Genomic DNA, 16893 nt, shown 5'->3' with positions numbered 1-16893 from the left:
TGAAAACTTCTAGACGATTTGGCGCCATTGAAATTCGAAAATATTGTTATTTGAGGAAAAGCACAAGGTTTATTATTCAAGTACAAAAAGGTACTGTTATTGATACAATATTTTGAGGTAAAAGTGGTGTAAAATTGCTGTATAGCTAACAGCTGTGAAATAATGAGTTAAAAAACGGATATCAATAAATAAAATCTACCAAACGCAGTAGAATGCCGATCGCATCCAAGTCTTTTTTTTTAACTTTTGAAATCATTGCTATATATAAAATATCCATTAGAGACTGGGATCTGTAATAATAAATATGAAATCTGCATGAATTAAAATTAATTTTATGACCGAATAAGGTCAGGTGACCCCCTCCCCAGTTTATTATACATTATTGTTTTATTTTATCTTTACAATTTCTTGACTGTTAACTATATTGTAAGATTAACAAAAGAGGATATTAAGTTATGCAAATAGTTTTGTAAAGTAAAAGTGTCTTTAAACATCTTTAAAGAAAATGAAATACAACTTATATATTTCAAAACATAGTTAAGTATTTAAAAAAAAAGAATAGAGGGTGATTAACCACGACAGGATAAGAATGCTGAGTTTTGTAAGTTGTCATCAGTAGTTACTGCTTTCCAACAACGGAAGAACATATAAGGATGATAAATTGGATTTATAAGACCATAAAATGTAATCTTCATCTCCTGAATACCAGGGCAGGAGTTGAACCCGAGTTTACATTTATAATACTGAAGTTTGGAGGAGTACATGAATTCGTACCTCAGCTAGTTCATGAATGTATACTTGGTTAGGTCCAGAAGCGGACAACATGGACGACTATACGGCCGCCATGAGGCTGAAGACTTCTAGACAACTCAGAAAGGTTGGCATACAAAGGCATGAATATGATGGTGGTGGTGGTGCGAAGCCGTCGCCCCCAATGTTGTTTTTCGGGTCGTTGTGATTAATATGCACAGCGCTGCTCGAGAGATAGAGAGTCTCCTTTTTTCGGTAACTAGACGCATGCGTCGCGTGTGTCGCCTGTGTCGCGTGCGTCGCGTGTACAAAACGCGTACTTTCATTGGAATTGGAATTTTTTTTTTTTTTTTACACAGTGATCACCACTTATCAAGGCCCGGAAGCCACTCAGGGATAAGGGTTATTGCAAGTACATTAAGTTAGTGAGATTTGCTGAAGTGTTTACTTAAGGGGGCGGTTCATTAGGAATTTGTTAACATTGGACTTGAATGCTGTCGTTAATCCCAAGATAAACAAAGTCGGGAATGGGAACTGAAGTATCGGACAGGTATGAGACCAGACTGACTTACCTGATGGTTAGATTCGAACATGTCGTCAGCTTTCGTGTTAATTATCCAGGGCGGAAATATGGACATAAGCGAATGGTGCCCCTCTCTATTCGAATACTTTTTTAGATATGATGTCAGTAAGAAGAGGTCACATACATTGCAACCCATGTTCTGCGTCCCACTGTCGAGGTCAATCGGGCCATAAACTAGTGATGGCTGGACTTATGAAATAGGCCTAAACATGGCGGGTATTCAAAGTTAAATACTTCCTTGCTGAACATACGAGATTTCTTGGAAAACTGCAATTATTTATTCAGTGAGATTTAATGAGGATGGAGAATACGTGGTGGGTTTGCACTAGATAAGACCAAGGCTTAAGAGAACACTGTAAGCATAGAACAAGGTAAGCAGGATTTATATTATGAGAGACAACTACTTAGTGCTAGGCTAAAGAAAGTTTCCAATGAAGTCGTTAAGTCTTAAATGAACGTAAGGCTTCCCTGCGTGGCTTGGATAGGTACGACTCGGGAGATATGGGAGAAAATTTCCATGAGTGCTCAACCTCCAGTTCGAGGAGTTTCGCTAACTCTTCCTGTCTCGATTCTGCAAGAGTAACCGGTTGCAAAGGCAGAGTTACGGAGTGTGGCTGCGTTCTACAACAAATCACCGGGACGTGATAGTCTGCGATACGAATTGTATTTGAAGTTGTCGCGCGTGTTTATACCGATTATGAAATTTGTATTTAACTATTGGTTTGACAAAATTTCTATCTCAGGTCAAGTCACCTAATGAATTATCACATTGCTGAAGAAGCGAGACAATCATGGTGGGGTCAGCATAGTAAAAATTGTTCTGCTTAACTTTTAATACTCGACCAAGACTGCGGAACGTAGAACACGATTTGCAATCTTATTGAACCAGGTGCAAGATATGATCGAAGAATGCATCAAACTCGGTCAGGTGAGATCGATCCAGAACAAGTTGCTTCCGATTCGTACGATCCTTAAGAGGATAAAAGACGACATGGACCTTGCGCTGATCAACTTGTATCCAAATGCAGGATGAAACCATTTTTCCTTCACTGAATTTATTTTTCGTACATTGTATGAGAATACTGAGTTTTATTCAATAAAACAACATAACCAAACGAGTATGGTCGAAGCTTTAATATATATATATATATATATATATATATATATATATATATATATATATATAAACACTAACCTAATTTTAAAACAAATACTTTGTCCGATAAAAATCATGCCCATTGGCTGATAAGAAGGGCGCGGTGGATACTATAAAGCTGATTGGCTAACTAAAATCTCAATAGAAGAGGAGCATATAAAAACGATAAACAATCACAGAATTCGCGCATAAGCCTGAGGAGTCCTAGAGTGGATGAAACGCGGAATATTCAGTGTAACTTAATCGCCATATATATTTTATAACTTACTAACTAGCTCTACCTACGTATTGAGCAGTTTTGAAGTAAATACTTAAAGTTTACGCATTAATCTATACTTTCGTATATTAATTTTATGTGAGTAAATTAAGTAGTTATATATATAAATATATATATATATATATATATATATATATATATATATATAAAGAATAGTAGAGCTACATTCCAAAATTCAAATATTTATTTTTCATGCAAAACAGCTCTTTAATCATGTCATAAACACCAACATTTGGGATGCCTGTTAAACACTTATACATTAGACGCATAAAAATGGCTTGGGAATTTCTCATCCCAAAGGCCATCACTTTATAGTGATATGTTCCGTCCGGAACTACAAATGCGGATTTAAGTTTAATTTGGTCCATCAGAGGTACTGACCGGTATCCTTTTAGAAGATCGCACTTGGTAATAAAGTTCGCCCTTCCAATTTGGTCGATGCAATCCTCCATTCGTGGGATTGGGTAGGAGTATTCTTTGATGACGTTGTTCAGTTTTCTGTAATCTGTGTAGAATCGAACAGATCCGTCCGGTTTGTCCACCAATACGCAAGGAGACGCCCACGGGCTTTGACTGGGTTCGATTAATCTGTTTTCCAACATATATTTGATTTCCCTGTGTATTACCTCCTTTTTCCTGGGGTTCACTCGATATGGGTGCTGCTGAATCGGTTGATCTTTGGTTCATTTGACGTCGTGAAATATGGCATTTGTTCTTTTAGGTCCATCCGAGAATATTCCTGGAAATTGTTTCATGACCTCGAATAACTCATTTCGTTTCTTTTCTGATAAGTGATCCAGTTTTTTTCTAAGTTTGCCACTATTTCGGAGTTACATAATTTTATTGGGGAGTCCTTGATCAGAACGTTGTCATCCATCTGTGTGTCTTTGTTCCGGACTGTTTTGACTTGCCCCACGGGTAATTCAAGTTATTTATTATAGAGGTGTCGCATCTTCTTCTGGGACGTGCTCAGGTAGGTTTCTGCCATCCTCCTGGCATCGTTCAAGTTTTTCCGCAGGTCTTCAACATATCCCCATTACTAATTGAGGTGACTTTCCCGGGTTATCCTATTGTTCTTTCGCCATCTTGAGAGGATTTCGTATTTCACGTCCATAGACTAATCCAAATGGACTATATCCTAGCGATTCTTGAATTGAATCTCTAGCAGCAAAGAGTACGAAAGGTAATTCTTTGTCCCAATCATCCTGTCTCTCTGTGCAGTAAGCTCTCAGCATACTTTTTAATGTTGCATGGGACCGTTTTAACGCGCCCTGCGACTGCGGGTGGTATGGACTTGATGTGACATGTTTTATTCCTAGCTGTCCAGTCACACTTTTGAACAGGTTTGATGTGGAATTTGTTCCCCTGTCTGTTTGGATGGTTTCGGGTATTCCCATGCGCAATGGTATAGCTTCGGGGAATGTGGAGCTGGCGCATAGTATTGCCAACAGATAGTTGTGTCCTGCTTTCATTTTTGGTAGATGGTCCACGCAGTCTGTTATCACACTTTCAAAAGGTTTTTCCGCAATAGTTATTGGCTTACGCGGTGCTGGTGGTATGTCTGCTCTAGGCTTTCCTGCCGTCAGACATGTCCTGCACGAGTTACAAAATTCCTTTGTACTAGTCCTTATGCCCGGCCAATAAAAATGCCTCAGTAATTCTTTATAAGTCTTGGTTATGCCGAGGTGTCCTGCTAATGGCACTTCATGTGCCAATCGTAGCATTTCCTCACGATACTCTGTTGGCATGACTATTTAGTGGTACCGTTCCTCTCTTTCTCCTTTACGCCTCGCAGCCTGATAGTTCCTTTCCAATATTCCATCTTCCATGTAATATGATGTGCGTTTTTCATGTCGGTTTACCCACTTGCTCATATAGCGTTTTTTGCATGTTTTTTTTTCGCTGTCACCGTCGTTGCCATGGTCACCGTTCACTTAGTCGTTTAATTCCTTTGCGTCTCGGAATTTTAACCATTAAATTTATTTATTTATTATTAATACGATATTGACATATATCAATATCGTCACAATACCGTTAACTTAGTCTATATATATATATATATATATATATATATATATATATATATATATATATATATTTATATATATATATTGCGCTTCATTCTAGAGGTTAGGATTATACTATTACGAATATATATATATATATATATATATATATATATATATATATATATATATATATATATATATGTTTTATTTTTTTATTACCGTTTTATCTGTTTGGCCGCATATGTTTCCGATGTTGGGCCATGTTTACGATCAAACAGCTTCGTCAAGCCTCGCAGAAATGGTTGTTAGTCATTGGGAAAAACACCTTTTTTCCAATGACTAACAACCACTTCGCCGAGGCCTGACGAAGCTGTTGAATCGTAAACATGGCCCAACATCGGAAACATATGCGGCCAAACAGATACAACGGTAATAAAAAAAGAAAACACATATATATATATATATATATATATATATATATATATGTGTGTGTGTGTGTGTGTGTGTGTGTGTGTTTTATTTTTTTATTCACGGTAAAAGTAAAGGCGCCGATCTTTCCCAATTTGTTATTATCAATTATGCGTGTATATATATATATATATATATATATATATAGTCATCCACATACATATATATATATATATATATATATATATATATATATATATATACACGCATAATTGATAATAACAAATTGGGGAAAGATCGGCGCCTTTACTTTTACCGTGAATAATTTGTAAGTGAACTTTTATTAAGAACTGCAATCATTTCAAGATCGATTTTATAGACGATCTTTATTAGTCTTCTTATTACCTCTGTTGTTCGCCGTGTATATTGCGTACAAATAAACGTGTCTACTTTGAGTCTGGCGTTGCATTGTTAAATCACTTAAATAATTGCGAAACAAATATTTGAGACTTGCTTAATTGACTTGAATGAGATGCAAAATTGATTATAAGTGAATCGCACACGCTGAATTGTTTATATAAACACACTTATGTTCAAGCATGGACATGTGGTGCAACGAAGGAAATGTGTTAAGTATCCATTATTTCTAGAGAGATGGTCTTCTCAACGCTGAAGGTTCAACTATGTCCATCTCCATCGTAAATATGACTTAAGGCCCTTGCACTAGAACATAACATCATAGTTTGAAGGCTTGCAAGATTTGTTGAACAAGCAGACTGTTAACAATAAAAAAATTTTTTACAGATTTTTCGCTACTGACATGTTAACATTTATGGCCGTTTTTCTACTTTTTTTTACTTTTTATATAGTTAATCTTTCTTCAAATTTTATAAATTATATTTATAAATATAATAAATGTATTTATTATTTATTATTTCGTTTATCTTAAAATCACTTTTGTGTTAAAATTTTTGTGTTAAAAAATAAACTAATAAAACATGCTGACGCATTTTACTAACAAAGTAAACGTTAATTTTTTCATATAAAAAGTTTTCATTTTTATTCGATGTCTCCGTTCAATCTCAGTAGACAATGGATACCCCCTGTAAGGATAGTTGCGCATGTGATTATGAAGCAAGGATTGCTCGATTCCCAAACTCATCTCTCCTGAATCGGCATTGCTTGAGTCCAGTGGCAAAGAAACGCTCAAGGCGATTAGAAACAATGCCGAGATTAGCGGAGAGCACATGCAGCTCATGAAATTGTTAAATAGTCACCCATTTTAGTACTCGCCAGGTACAACGTTGCTTAGCTTTGGTGATCTTACGGGGACCGTTGTGTCAACGTGATTATGCCGTATAGAACAAACCATAATATTCTGCAAATATATAATCATTTCTGTGTATTATATGTAATAGTGCCAACAGACATACTTATAGCTGTAACTTGGTAATTCCATATTTACACGGGGGCCCTATTTTATGGAAACTTGAAAAATGGGTACAGAAAGGTTGGTGGGCAGAAACTTCATTACAAGGATGTGATAAGGCTCCACTTAAATGTAATGAACATGAACACGAAAGATGATGAGAAGCATTTAGCTCTGAAATGTCCTAACGTAAAAAGATTTTACCTTCATTCATTTTCAATCATTGTAATCACCCTCATCCTTACTGACATGATAATCTAATATATAAAAGGCATTATATATATCTGTCTGTCTGTCTGTCTGTCTGTCTGTATGTATGTCTCAATATTTTCAAACTATATCACTTCCGAAACTGAGGCATCAAATTGGATCTTTTATGAGCTGTACTTTTATGGGTCTTCAGTTTTTAGGGGTCAAAAGTGTTAACATTGAAAAAATCGTTATTTATTTTGTTCATTCATCTTAGTTTATTTGTAATCAGTTCATATTCGTGTCACGTTGGTACAGTGATAACGTCACCATCTTTGAATGCTACAGTTTTGCTTTCGGTTTCGATTCTAGCTGATAGCACCCAAAAACTTCTGAAATCACGACTATAATAATATACACGAAATTTGGACAAATTAAAATATCATATTTAAGCGTATTTTACGACCGGGCAAAGCCGCCCCCTCCCGCTAATGTAATAAAGTTTTAATGTAACTTTAATTATTGTCTTCCTACTTTGGGGATTAGAACAAGAGTCTAAAGAGCAGAGTATATTTTAATTAGTGCATTCAATAACACAATTAAAATAAAATAAAAGAAAACAGTACTCGTTGTAATGTAGATATATAATAAGCTCGATAGGCATGTATATCCTAGAGCTATTTTAATATTAAGTAAGATGATTGATAATTTATAATTAAGATTAAAAATTAAAAATCGATTTCATAAGGAAGAACAAACAAAATCAATAAATTGTACGATCGTTTCATTGCAACCATTGCAAGATACATCTGCCTTAATTAAAAATGCTAGGTTTATTTTGGTGTCTTTAGTTACAAACCCACCACCCAATATATTTGCGAATGAGGAGACCTTGTTTTCAAAAACTATATGATAAAATGATTGTCCAAGACTCAATGTCTATCACAATAAAAACATCGTCTCCGAAACGATCGTACAATTTATTGATTTTGTTTGTTCTTCCTTATGAAACCGATTTTTAATTATCAATCATCTTACTTTATATGTATATATATATATATATATATATATATATATATATATATATGCTGCCCTCGAAGATTCTGTGATTGATTTTAATGATTGGAGGTCTACGTGCTTCAATGAAAAATGCGGCATCAAACATTATCAAACTGGGTCAAACTAAGGGAAAAAACACGTTATATGACAGGCATGAGGGAGAAAAATGAACGCATATTTAAGGAAATCGCAGAAACACTAGAGGAAGACCTCCAATCTGTAATAGAATGGGGAGCCTTCTACTCCAATAGTTTCTTCACAAGAACTGCTAGATTTTGGAACTCCCTTCCGGGATTCTGCTTTCCCACAACTGTACTTTCCCAATTGTACTTTCCCAACTGTACTGACATGCAGAAGTTCAAGTGTAATGTGAACAGACATCTTGCTGCTCATCTCCCTTCATAATATTCCTGCAACTAATGTCCCAGATAGTGGCACTGTACCTTGTTTGGGGTTACAATTGAATAAATAAAAAAGTATCGCTCGTCGTCTCAGCCATATACTCGAACAATTCATATCTTTATATATATATATATATATATATATATATATATATATATATATATATATATATATATATCTTCAATTGAGCATATTGAGAAGTGATACACGAATTACCATTAGCGTATAAAGTGATGCTCTTTGTGTAAACAAATCGAGCTTAGGTATTTCGGACTATGCCAAACATCGTTAATTCCCGACTCGCACAGCAGCCGCCGATTAGCGTAATGGTTAGGTATAAGATTTCAGCACAACCTTTCTTGTATCACAAAGGATTCTTCTACTGAAATGCAGCGTTGGAGGAATGTCTTAGATGTTTAGATCCTAAACTCGCTCTGAAGTATTTTTATAGCTATTCAATTGTTTTTGCTTCAATAGTTAACTAAAATAAATCATCTTTTTTTTTTTTTACTTTTTAAACTTCATAATATTATCTTCCAACACTTCATTACATTTAAAATCTTGACTTTACAAACATTTCATGAGAACAAGTATCATCCTTCGTCAAGTGAAATTATCATTAAAAGAGGTAGAAACCCTGAAAGAATATCTGGGCTGAGAATAGTAGTCCAGATAATCTCATAATATTATCAATCCTCATCTAAAAAGTTCGAGACAAAAACTTCCATCTCTAAAGAAAACGTTACGAACCTTAAGAACATCTTTATTTGTTCTTTTGGTTTTTTGTTTATCTTTTATATCTATATAATATAAGGCCGACTGAACGGGAATAAAAATAAACGAAAGGCAGCGAAATATTGTCTCGGGTTTTCCACATAATAATGACGTTTGTTCTCAGACACGAAAAGAAAAGTTCCAGAGTACAACTAATCGGTTTTAATAGGCATCAATTATCTACATGCTACAATAGGAGTTTAGAAAAAAAGAATAACTTCCTGAATTCAAGAAGTTTCAATAAAGATCGCAAGGGCCGTTTTAGTCTCGCAATATCTCGCCAAGCTGTCGCAAAATCTCGCAGATAATCGCTAGTTACTATTGTTCTTGGTAGGTAATCGGACAGATCCGTTGTAATTCATACCTTCTGTTAACAAAAGATACTCACCCCATTATGTGTGTGTGTGTGTGTGTGTGTGTGTGTGTGTGTGTGTGTGTGTGTGTGTGTGTGTGTGTGTGTGTGTGTAGATTGTAGCGCTAGTTAGTATGTTATAAAATATATATGGCGATTAAGCTACACTGGAAGAATCCTAGAGTAGATGAAGCGCGGAATATTCAATGTACCTTAATCGCCATGTATATTTTATAACTTACTATATATATATATATATATATATATATATATATATAGTAAGTAAGTAAGTTATAAAATATATATGCCGATTAAGCTACACTGAACATTCCGCGTTTCATCCACTCTAGGATTCTTCCAGTGTAGTTTAATCGCCATATATATTTTATAACATACTAACTAGCTCTACCTACGTATTGAGCACTGTTGAAGTAAATACTTAAAGTTTACGCATAAATTTATACTTTCGTATATTAATTTATGTGAGTAAATGAAGTAGTTATATATATATATATATATATATATATATATATATATATATATATATATATATATATATATATATACAGGGTGTCCAAAAAGTCACTGAAGGGTTTGGAGCTTAAATAGATTCTTTATTTTGTTAATATCTTTCTGTAAATTAAACACAATCTGATATTGAGAAATTTTGTAAAAAAATTCCAAATTCAAACAATGTTTATTTATTTAAAAAAATGTCTTTTAAATGTTTCTCATTTTCAGCTTAGCATGTTCTCTTTCCAAAACATTATTCATTAGAAATTGCAGAATCTCTGGATTGCGATTTAACTCCTTTTTTCGTTCCTTATGTTTTCTTTCCATTCTTGCAGTTTTTGTTTCGTTACATAGACTCTTTCTTTAAAATATCCACACATGAAAAAATCGGGGCTAGTTAAGTCTGGGGAACGTAGCGGCCATTTGACATTGTCATAGCGAGAGATAATGCTGTCGCCAAAGAATTGCCTGAAAAACTCCTTGATGTCTCCCGCCTTATGTGCCGTTTCCCCATCTTGTTGGAATTATAATTCCTGGCCTTTTTTGAATTTGTGGGCGCAGGATCTGTAATCATAGTACGGTATCTTTTTCCAGTAACAGTGACAGCAATTTCTTCTTGATCTTAAAAAAAAAATAAGGTATAATAATCTTCTCCGTCACTGCACACGACACAGTGCATTTATGGAATGCAACTACTTTTGATGAATTTCTCTTGGATTTTCAAAGCCATAGAATCTGCAGTTTTGTTAACGAATCCATTCAAATGAAAATTGGCTTCATATGACATAATCAACTTTTACAGAATATTGTGTAGTGAGCTTCGACATATCCCAAGTTGTTTGGAACGTGGACGAATCGATATTTCAGCATACTGTTCCACGCTCTCTCACACTTTTCGCTATTTTCATTTGTGATGACGATTCGAAGTCTGCCAGCTCGCGGAAGATCAAGTACAGCTCCTTTGTTCTCAAATCGGCGCACAATGTTTCGAGTTATGACTTGGGCTATCTCTTACATGAAAATACTGTCGATACGCTCTTTTGGTCCAAACATTTGACCCCTGATTTTCGTAAAACAATTTCACAACTTGCTATTCAATACATATTCCTAATTAATTTCCCAAATATTATAAGTAAAATATATGAAATAGATAAAAATAATCATTAATGGAATAAATGGCAAACATTTTCAACATCTCAGTGATGTTTTGGATACCCTATATGTATATACATGCATAATGTTCTTAAAATTTAATTCACTACGGACACGATTTGCGTCGTCTATGACGCATCAGAGTAGCTGAATCTAGCGAGATTCGAAATCGGGACATATATATATCTATATATATATATATATATATATATATACATGTGATGATTGCAACGTCTTGTCAGACGAGTGCCACTCCCTCAGACACTTAAAGTCCATGATCCCAAATTCCTGAGGGAGTATCTATACAAAGATGATGTTACAGAGTCTTAGCTTTTTACGACAGCTAAATCTCTCTCTCGGTTCAAAATGTTGAGATCCAGAGATTTGCTTCTACTAGAAAGGTTGCCTTCACACGGTTTACGGGAGCCCTCTCCACCCCAATACACATATACACACACACACACACACAAATATACACGATGCTAGTTGGCCGTTGACCCAGAAAACGAGTTCATTCGCCCTTTGGAAGGTTTTGTTTTTAATCCTTCAGGGAGACTAGCCGCCCTCCTCACCAAACAAGTCTGGTGGGGGAACCAGTTTAGTCGCCGGTGACCCGACCATGAGGCAGGTAGTACTGGTTTACATAGGAGAAGCAAATCTCTGATTTATAAAACCATAAAGCGGAAGACCATTACCCGCATTAAGCTGGTCTGCAGTTCAATTTGTTGCTAGCTATCTTGCTCTTGCTCGTTGCTGGATCTCAACATTTTGAACCGAGAGAGAGAATTAGCTGGCGTACAAAGCTAAGACTCTGTAACATCATCTTTGTATAGATAATCCCTCAGGTATTTGGGCTCATGGATTTTAAATGTCTGAGGGAGTGGCACTCGTCTTACAAGACGTTGCAATCATATATATATATATATATATATATATATATATAATTCTATTGCTGTCGTTTCCTTGATGAAAATCCACTGAAACTTCAGTGTTTATCAAAAAGTGTTTAATGATAATCAGAGTAGTATGTTTATAATACAAATAATCTGCTGTTAATTTTATAAACTTATCTGCTTCACTTTTGTATACTATTTAATTTAAAATGCCAAAGTCAAGTATCATGGTTCAATTGTGCTCTTAAAAGAAACATTAATTTCGAACATGCACCAATTTTATAGAATAATCAACGGTGATTTTCTGCTTGTGCAGTGATAAAACTTCTCAATACACTTATGATGTCAGGTTGTATAACAGTGTTAACTTTGATCAAAATCGGTGATCAATTTCTGAATTCCAAGCGCTGTATGTATGAAGACGTCGACAAGAGTTGCAAGAACATAACGTTATCATCCCCCCTAACAAGGATATACAAAGGACTGGAGCCCGCTTGTGAATGTCATCCTCGCATGGAACTTTTTCCTTTGGAGGAAACCGGTTAAACCCGTAAAAGGTAAGTACCGATAATATATGCGTGTGTGTATGCATGTGTGAGTGTGTGCATATGTTTATTGTGAGTGTGTGTGCTTATGTGTATACATTTTGCATGTATCATGTGTGTGTGTGCGCGCGTGTTTCCATACAGTCGTGTGTATGTACGAAATGGGTGAAGTTAATGACGTTTCGAATCAAACAGCTTTCGAACACAAGAAAAAAATAAAAACCATCGTAATCCCAAATCACGTATTGACAAACTCTCTGGTCCCCCCTCGCCAATCTTTCACGAAAAATACCCGTCTAACCGAATCCACTGTGAAAAATTTCCCCCACTCTTTATCTGTGCCTAAATCAAAACGTGGATTCCATGAACAAAGCTTCTTTCTTAGAACTGCACGCCTGTGGAACTCTGTTCCGTCTGCCTGCTTCCCACCTGACTACAACTTGGATGTCTTAAAGTCCAATGTTAACAAATTCCTAATGAACCGCCCCCTTAAGTAAACACTTCATCAAATCTCCACACTAACGTAATGTACTTGCAATAACCATTATCCCTGAGTGGCTTCCGGGCCTTGATAAGTGGTAACCACTGTGTAAAAAAAAAACTATTATTTTAATCTCCAAGCTTGGTCTGCTTAGTAATTTTTCTTTTTTTAGCATATGTGCTGCCTTCTTGAGTCGCCTGACCCTCTACCTTCCATCACTGTCAATTAATTTGACCTTGTTCCACAAAGGGAAATGTGTTTCTTTTTCTTTTCATCGAGGTCAGCTAGTCCCGACTTTTCGATATCTTTCAGTGCCACGGCTTTACGGTGCCACTCTAGCCTTACTTTAAGATTAATAGCATTTAGAAGCATCTAATTGTACAAAACACAAAAATTGTACATCCTTAAAATTTCAGTGATAAAAAGAAGTTAATACCCTGACGATCTTTTTTAGCAATACTTCCCCTGTGTCAACCAATTTTTTCACACATACGAAACCATAGCCATAAAATAAAGAATACGAAAATATCTACGGAGCCAGTAACTTTTCTCTTTTCTTTTTCAAACAACACTCAACATGCCTGAGAACGGTCGAAGGCCAAACCGACCGAAACGTTGCACAAATAACACTCAAGATGAGAACAATAGTCTGATCAGTAAAAGTAATATAAACAATCAGTCCACATCTCAAAAATTTAAAACTTTAATATGAGAAGTATCATTGTGTAGACATAGATTGTTTATAAAACAAAGTGATGCAAATATCTAATGGAAATCAAGTTTCGAATCATATGGTTCATCAAAGGGATAGGAGATACTAATCAGTTTGGTTTTTTTTATATTCTAAATGATTAATAAATTAATGAATTTTTAATGAGAATCGACACTTTTAAACACGTGTATTATTTTTGGGTGAAAAATCCTTTCTTTTTTCAACAGGTGGAGTTCGTAATTTATGAACTTGTCGCAAAGCGCAAATAAACCAATAAATATAAATAAATATAAATAAATATAAAATAATATAAATTAATATAAATTAATAAAATCATGAACATAATTACAAAAACAGATCTAAATTTTATGTTTGCTTCCGCTATTTTTATGTGTTCTTCATATTTTTATTTTAATTTTGTCATTGTCGAATCGAAGCTGATTAATTCATTAATTGTTCTATGTGTTCTTGTATACATATGTGTGGTGTTGATATTTACCTGTGCAACCTCTTCTGTTATTCTCTTGACTAATGGAGGTTGATCTTCTTTAGTCACCATCGTCATCCTCATCATCCGAAGTATTAAGCATATAAAAATTATATGCTTGCACACTTGTGAATGAGGAAATCCAATTTAGCAAAGTGTTGTGAGATTGAAGGTTCGATAATAAATAAGACAACACGGTGGTACATTTACAAGAGGGTGTATTTATAGAAGCACAGACTGTTGCGAGACTGCTAGTAGTTACCTTCATCTCACCGCAGAAAGACGTGACACAAGGTTGGAAGTAAGGGAATGTCAAGCCAACGCTTCTTAAGGTGGAGCACGCTGTCCTATTAAAAATTTCCTGGGCAACACTGTCGGCAATCCTCAATCCTGGCGCTTACGTCAGTAAGCAATAACTTTAGTGCCCCTCAAAGAAGAGAAGCAACGCCCGAATGGGTGGACATCTTAGGATTATCCAATGCATAAGCATGAGAAAGATATGCGCATGAGAAAGATATATAGAATTAAACTTAGGAAATAAAAGATCTGTACAGAAGTCGTTAATTGTGAAAATGGAAAGACCAAAGAAATAAAAATTTGGGAGCTTTATAACGACTCGTCTTGTACACGAATGGAGACAAGTATCTTTTAACATATTTATTATAAACATGGTGACTTCAGAGCGTGTCATAAATCAAGTTTTATCCAATCTGTGAATTTAACAGAATGTTTATAAAATCCATCCATGTCAAAGCAATCGAGGTCGACTAGTGCTGTCCAAACAAACTCTGTAACTGTATTAACAAATGTGTCTTTGTTTCTCGTCCACATATACACGAGACGAGCCTCTCCCTCTCCTTAATATATTGTTATTCTCTCTCTCTCTCTCTCTCTCTCTCTCTCTCTCTCTCTCTCTCTCTCTCTCTCTCTCTCTCTCTCAATAAGGGAAGAATTGTAATTCAGTTGAATCTTAGTGAACAATCGCTAAAAGTTAAAAGTTGGAAAAGTGAAGAATGTAAAATGTGTAATTACGATTTTGTTGAGAACGTCTCTCTGGTCAAAATGCTCCTTAAATCGTTAAAAGAAAAAAAAATTCTGTTTTAGAAGGAAAAGAGCATGTCGCTTATTTTGCTAAGCGTTCAATTTCAGTACAGCGGTCCTGCCAGTAATTACGCTGAGAACTCGAAGAGTAGACCAGCCAGCAGATGTAGCCAGCAACATATCAACCCCTTGATTTAAAGGAGATGTGCCTATAGTTTGTTTGTTTTGTTTTGTTTTTTGTTTGTTTGTTTGTTTTTTGTTGTTTTTTGGGGGGGTCGTGGTTCACACCTGGGGTTCTGGTTTTCATGCCTAGGACGTAACAATCGTTCTAGAAACGGTCACACGTCACGAACACACGAATGCACTTTACCCAGCGACCCTGACATAGACAAACCACCCATTCAACCTTAACCACACACTATAACTAATCACTCATAAAATAACTGATGTGCAGCCAAAAGACATAAGTACGTCCAAGGATGGAATACTGTTGCCATATCTGGGCAGGAGCTGCTAAAAACAGCCTATCCTGCCTTGACAGAGTACAAAATAGACTTCGTGGCTTAGTGATGCCCTTTTCTCTACCCTGCAACCTCTCTCCCAGAAGAGACGTTGCGAGCCTATCCTTGTTTTATTGTTATTTGCATGGCAGGTGCTCGTCTGAACTCCAATCTCTGGTCCCCCCTCGCCAATCTTTCACGAAAAACACCCGTCTAGCTGAATCCACTGTGAAAAATTTCCCCCACTTTATATCTATACCTAAATCAAAACGCAGATTCCATGAACAAAGCTTCTTTCTTAGAACTGCACGCCTGTGGAACTCTGTTCCGTCTGCCTGCTTCCCACTGGACTACAACTTGGATGTCTTCAAGTCCAATGTTAACAAATTCCTAATGAACCGCCCCCTTAAGTAAACACTTCATCAAATCTCCACACTAACGTAATGTACTTGCAATAACCCTTATCCCTGAGTGGCTTCCGGGCCTTGATAAGTGGTGACCACTGTGTAAAAATATATATATATATATCACCAAATAATATTTTTTTAAATCCATCAAATCAACAGAATACCATTGATTGGGAATATTCAATAAAACGATTGGAAAACGTAAATGCCAACAAGACACCTTCTCCCCCTCCACCGACGTACATATCCCTGAAAAATGTGCTTAGCAACAAAATCACACCTCTTCATTGTTGAGGTCCCTAATAATATATTTTACTGATGATTGCAGTTGCTAACAAACTGGAAAGGAAGTATAAGGGAAAATATTTCAAAGGATTTTTTAAAGGATTTTTGTGAGGCGTTCAAAATTTTTGTATTCATTTTTTTTTTTTTCGCTTTTAGGAGAATCGTTATCAAGAAACAAGAAGAAATGTTTTTTATTTTTTTATTACATTTTCACCCCAAACAAGGCATATTGTAATTTTGATTTAGGGGGCTACTATCAGGGACCGAAGTTCCAGGGGTACTATGTAGGGAGTTTAGCAGCAAGATGTCTGTTCACATTACACTTGAACTTCTGCATGTCAGTACAGTTGGAGAAGCAGGAAACCGGAAGAGTATTTCAAAGTCCTGCCGTTCTGGGGAAGAAGCTATTAGAGTAAAAGGCTTTCTTGCATCTAGGGATCTCAACTGTGTAGGGGTGGGACTTCGCTGCTTGTCGGGTTTGTCGAGGGT

Source organism: Euprymna scolopes, chromosome 9 (genome assembly GCF_053919585.1).
Source record: "Euprymna scolopes isolate OS-2025 chromosome 9, ASM5391958v1, whole genome shotgun sequence".
NCBI lineage: Eukaryota > Metazoa > Mollusca > Cephalopoda > Sepiida > Sepiolidae > Euprymna > Euprymna scolopes.
This window is presented reverse-complemented; position numbering follows the sequence as displayed.